The sequence below is a fragment of the Canis lupus genome, chromosome 15 (genome assembly GCF_048164855.1).
Source record: "Canis lupus baileyi chromosome 15, mCanLup2.hap1, whole genome shotgun sequence".
Taxonomy (NCBI): domain Eukaryota; kingdom Metazoa; phylum Chordata; class Mammalia; order Carnivora; family Canidae; genus Canis; species Canis lupus.
The window spans coordinates 32,749,746-32,755,766 of record NC_132852.1 but is presented as its reverse complement, the minus strand read 5'-3'; the positions used below and the strand labels follow the sequence as shown (position 1 = coordinate 32,755,766).

The window sequence follows — 6,021 nt, the reverse complement described above, 5'->3', positions numbered from 1 at the left end:
CAGACTCAGTAGTTTGTCCAAGATCATAAATAATAAGGAGACCAGCTTTGGACCAGGATTTGTGTATGTGACCTGAAATGTTTCCCTTTTTTAAAATTCCTACTTGATATATTTATCTATTTTCATAATTATCAAAATCTGTTGTCCAATTCTAGCATCTCATTCCTCTATCTCTTTTAAAAAAATCTCATTCAATCTTGTTATTGCTTCTATATAATTTATTAGTTTTTTTTATTAAAAGAAAATTTTAGAGTTGCTAGATTTGGTAAAGACTGGAACTAAATATTTTAGTCTTAAATAAAACCTAGATGGTAATTTACACTTTGTCTTGAAAATATTTCCTGGCTGTAATCCAATCTTCATGAATACACTAGAGTCGAGGAGTGGGGGCACATGAGGGTCCAAGAGAAAGGGAAATATAATTAGAAGGATGAAAACAAAGAGAATGAATGTTCTAGAATGGATGTGTAATTCTGGTGGTTTCTTATCTCTTCATTCTCCTTGGGAAGATCCTCCAAGGTAAGTGCTTTCCTCATATGGTAGAGTGGAAAGAGCCATGTCTTGGCAATCAGATCACTTGCATCCCAAGACCCTTTGCATGACTAATTAGTTGTTCAAGTCGGTACATCATTTTACTTCTCTAGACCTCAGTTTCTTCAATAATAAACCAATAATGCTACAGTCGTAAGCAACCTTGGATATAAACTATTCCAGCATTCTGATTCACTGCACAAGGACACCTGGAGGAGATTTCTGGGGCTGAAATTCAGTCCACCTTCCAAGCTAGGCTGTCCCTCCAAGAACAAATTGCTGCCTTTTCCAAACTTTTTAAAAAGAGTCTACTTTCAATATGAATATGAATGTTCTGTGTGCCTACCAAAAGTGATGCCTTTTTAACTTCTCATAAATTTCTGTATAGTTAGCCTTTGTATTGCCCCTAATGGTCTCTATTCATCGTCTCCAGTAAATGGGAGTGAGATCTGTATGAGTATTATGCTCTCCTCCTGAACCATGGTTTAATGTAATGATCATTTCCTTCTAATTGAGTACAAGCACATGGTGACAGCAGCAATGCTTCATCCTCAAAAACATCACCTAATGTTCACTCATTGTTAGGACGTCTCCCTCCCTTCCCTGATACCTGATGTCTGAGATTAACTTTCAAAAAGAATGAGTTGGGACTCTGGGTGGCTCAGTAGTTGAGCATCCGCCTTGAGATCAGGGCGGGATCCCAGAGTCCCCGGATGGAGTCTCACATTGGGCTTCCTGCAGCAAGCCTACTTTCCCCTCTGCCTATTACTCTGCTTCTCTCTCTATGTCTCTTATGAATAAATAAATAAAATCTTTAAAAAAAAAAAAAAGGAGTGAGTCAAGAGAAGATCTGAAGGGAGTGCTCAGGGAAACATTGATCAAGCAACTTTTGTTCTAGGCCTCAGGAGAAACACTCTTTGTCTTGGTGTCTTTCTAGGCTTCTCATCATCAGAGGAATAAGACCTTACCATTTTATATGAAGGTATGAGCTAGGAATAAGAGCACGAAAGGGTCTGGTTTTGATGGGGGTGGGGAAGCTTTACAATGGCCACACACAAAGAATCCTCAGACTCAGTAGATGCCCAGCCAGGCACTTCAGAATTGGGGCCCCACACAGTGTGTGGGACCAGAAAATCAGCTTTTAAAAAGAATATTTATTTGCTGGCTTTGGGCCCTATGCAGATTTCACTCAGGATTCTGTGACATCAGCAGACACTTAGCTATAAGCTTCACAATGTGGGATGCTGGTCAGTTTGGGCCCAAGTAATATAAGTAACTATTCAGAATGACATGTGTAGATTCTGTGAGGGTAAAGTCTTACTGCTGGCATCCCTGCTCATGGTAAGGTTTGTCACATCCATGGGCTAGGCATTTCTATTTTTTAATTTGTGCTATCTCAAGGTACTCATTTTCTTACAGGGGTACAAGCTATTGGAATATAAATTTGGAGTTAGTATTTTACTTCTGAGTTTTGTGGTAATTTTTTTCTTTCAAAACCAGTACTTACCTAATAATAATAATAATAATAATAATAATAATAATAATAATAGTTGTTAGTGTGTTTGTCTAAGGGGGCTACCTGCCATAGCAAAATAGACTCAATTTTCTTATGGTTCTAAAGGCTAGAAGTCTAACAACAAAGTGTCGATAGGGTTGGTTTCTTCTGAGCCCTCTCTCCACAGCCTCTCTCCATGGCCTGCAGATGGCCAGTCTCACATTATGTCTTCACATGTTTGATCTTTGTGAACAAATGCCCCTGGTGACTCTCTGTTCTAATCTCTAGTCATATCAGGTCAGGGGCTACCCTAAAGACCTCATTTTAATTTTGTCACCTCTTTAAAGACGTTATCTTCAAATAGAGTTACATTCAAGGGTACAAGGGGCTAGGGCTTCAATATATAAATTTAAGAAAACACAATTCCACCTATATTACAGTCAACATTCTTTTTTCCCCACCAAATACGATTCTAGTCACTAGATACGGATTAAGTCCAGGCTTTCTCAAACAGTTTCATTGACATTTGGGCTAGCTAATTCTTTGGTACAGTGGGTAGGAGGCTGTCCTGCACATTGTATTATGTTTAGTACCTTCCCTTGATTCTACCCATCAGATGCTGGTTGTACCTCCTTCCCCAGTTAGTGACACTCAAGAATGTCTCCAGACAATATCAAATCCTCCCTTGGAGACAAAACTGCACCTATTAAGAAACCTTCATTAAGTCTAATCTTTAGCACAACACTGCAAGTTAGCTTTCACTATCCCCAATTTATAGAGAAAAATGCTGTGGTCAAGTGAAGGTAAATGATCGGTCAAGGTCACACGGAGACTAATTAGCAGAGCCAGGATTTGAACCCTGGTTATTTTTTCATGACATTAACCTGTTCATTAGGGGCTGCCCTATACCTCTTTAACCTTCTTCCACTGTCTCTAATCTAGTTAACTCAAGCTCTGAAACATTGGTCTCAGACTAATCAGTAATTAACCATTTGATGATACATTTTAATCTCTTTGTGAAAGTCACAACTATAAATTGCTTTCCCCAAATGGGGACCTATAGGTATTGCTGATTGTCAGCTTGACATCACACTAATATGTCCTCTACTTCTGAGTTTGGTCATTAAAAGGGATGCCCAACTGGTTCAGTCAGTAGAGCATCCAACTCTTGACCTCAGGGTCATGGGTTCAAGCCTCACATTGGGCATAGAGCTTACTTTAGAAAAAAAAATAGTAAATACTAAAATGATCATTAACAATTGAGAACTAGACTATAGAATACACTTCAAGAATAATAGATTCTGGGCACCTGAGTGGCTCAGTGGCTGAACATCTGCCTTTGGCTCACATCGTGATCCCATGGTCCTGGAATCGAGTCCCACATTGGGTTCCTTACAGGGAGACTGCTTCTCCCTCTGCCTATGTCTCTGCCTCTGTGTGTCTCTCATGAATAAATGAAATCTTTTCCTAAAAAAAGAATAATAGATTCTAAATCTTTGCTTAATCCTCACCCCTACAATTTATGAAAGCCAAATTTAAAGAAGAAAAAGGAATCAGAGAACTTGGGATATTGTCCACAAAGAATTAAGGATAGAATTAAAGGTTTATATTCTGCCTCGTGAAAAATTGTTTAAATATGTATGTAAATTTGTTTTTATATATATTTTTATTTATAGTATTTATAGTATAAATATATATATAAGCTTGCACAGTAAACCCCAGAAAATGTGACAACTTCACAGTGATATCCATTTTTTCTTGAGTCCGTGGTCTCATCACATCTTACCTGAACTTCTAATAACCTCTGTGAGGAGAGAAAACTAAATGATTGTGTGAGTGTGTGTACTGTGGTGTTGGGGGAGAGATCCCTTCCTTACTCTCAAGAGGTAATCTTTGCTTCCCCACCATGAAGCACAAGACTTGATTAACTTTATCCTAGCATACCAATAAATGTTGTATTGGCCATAAAAACAGTCAGCTCTAGTATAAATCCAACTCCAGTATTTAATTCCTTGACCTTCCATGTCAGAAATTCCCACAAGCAAGCTACATGCCCTGTGAAGTGTCTCCTTTTTATTGGTTCTAAATTTACCGTTTGATCACTTTGTAGCTCCTACACTCATCGTGCTACGAGACAACATAAAAAAGGACTGTTCCAGAGACCTTCATATTTTGGAACATCTTTATCCATCCTACTCTGACTGTTCCCTCTGCCCCAACTCTTCCATATGGTAATGAATCTCCTGGGGCAGATGTGATTTTTTTTCTATACTGACTTGAAGCTAATGAGAGAGAATCTTTACTTCAAGTGAGAATGATACCAAGCCAAATCCTCTGGAATATTGTTTCTACCTTATCCATTATTTTATTAGAATTATAATAATTTACCTTAAGAGATTTCTAATCCCCGTTGTCCATGCCACAATTTTTAAGAACCATTCTCCTATCCAACAGAAGAGCTTTGGAGGTAATTTTTTTTAAAAAAATAACTATTCATAGAAACTTCAATGACATTGTTTATTTATAGGGGTGTATTTTAAATACTATAAAAATCCATCTATCCCTCTTCCTCTCCCTCTTGAAAAGAAAGGTTTCTCCTTTTACTGTTTTGAAATTTTTATTTCTATGTTATCACAGTTTTTTGTAGTATAAATTTTACTAAGGAAAGATAAGACATATTGGTCACTCTTGCCTAGGAGCATCTGTGTCTATGATTCTTCACCAAAGTACATCGAAGTCACTCCTGGGGATTTTCCTGAACTATGCACCATGATTCTTCTCCCTGCAGAGATGCACATTCACTCTGATATGCTTCAAATCACAGAGTTACTTTTACTGATGACAGTACATGGTATCTCTTGGTATGTCAAGGCTGTAAAATAATATTAAGAACCACTGGTCTGTATTAAAGAAAATGTATTATGTGGAGTGGGATTTTTTAGAAGATGGAATTTTAGATTTTTTTCCCCTGAGTACTTTACCCTCTCTGTATACAACCATATGCATGCCTCATCTGGGTGTCCTCTTCTGCTTTTCCTATTGGTCTTTATGTACCTGGCACAGTTGTCTCCACCCTAGAATGCCTATTTCAGACAACCAGGGAGAGTTAGCTGTACTGGCCTCTGTGCTCTGTGCTCTCTCAAGGTATCAAGGTGAGTTCTTGACACCTTGTACAAAATTGTTTCAGAGTTTATCTTTTCTGTCACTAGACTTTCAGATCTTGAAATTTAGGGATGATAGGGAGATTTATATCCCTCATACAAAGAAACATGCCCAGCATATAGAGGGCTTTCAGTTAAATGCCTGTGAATGAATGAATGAACGAATGGAAATGAATTAATGAATGAAAATGAGTAAATGGATGACACTTTAGGGAAAGGATGGACTAAGTTAAAGAGAATTGGGAAACGTGTTGTGCAAACAAGGGTGAGCAATTTGAAGACACCTTGATGGGCTCTTAGCATGGCTGAGGCAAGATGACTAAAGACACATTTGCTTCACTAATCTGTTTTTAGCCAGTTAGGAAAGGACAACAGGCAAGAAAAAACATTGTTTTACTTTAAATCCCACAGAGTCAAGGTTGGTTCTTTAATCTGCCTGTGTCCAGCAGAATGTCCCAATCTTGGGTGAAAGTGTAAATGGTAAACCCACCCCACTTAGAAGTACTGCCCCAACATGGCAAACTAGAGGAGGTGTCCCTGGCGATGGGTTAAAAATAATAAAGATGTTCTGAAAATTTGATGAAAGCTTCAGGGTAAATGTTATTTTGATGTCAGACACTGCAGCAACAAGAAGACTGCATTCTAGAACTTATGAAAAAATAATGAAAAGGATTTGAGAATGCTGTTGTTTTTAATAATCATTAAAAAAAAGAATAATGTCATTTAAGTCAGTCAAAACTGAAACAGCCTGACAGACCCCCGTAAAGAAGAGTCCCAAGAGCAGATGGAGACTCCTTTTGTGTGCACATGGTGACAGAGGAAAATGTTGTCTCT

General features: G+C 38.0%; 1 long non-coding RNA gene across 2 annotated transcripts; it reads left to right on the top strand.

Annotated features, from left to right (window-relative positions):
- Window positions 1-460: 460 nt before the first annotated feature.
- On the top strand, window positions 461-5,744 carry LOC140604829 (uncharacterized). Of its 2 annotated transcripts, XR_012007657.1 has the most exons (4): window positions 484-519; window positions 1,469-1,513; window positions 4,137-4,257; window positions 4,723-5,744. It is a non-coding gene; the product is annotated as an uncharacterized lncRNA (long non-coding RNA). The 2 variants fall into 2 exon arrangements; XR_012007658.1 differs by lacking the exon at window positions 1,469-1,513 and having other exon boundaries at window positions 461-519.
- The last annotated feature ends 277 nt before the right edge of the window (window positions 5,745-6,021 follow it).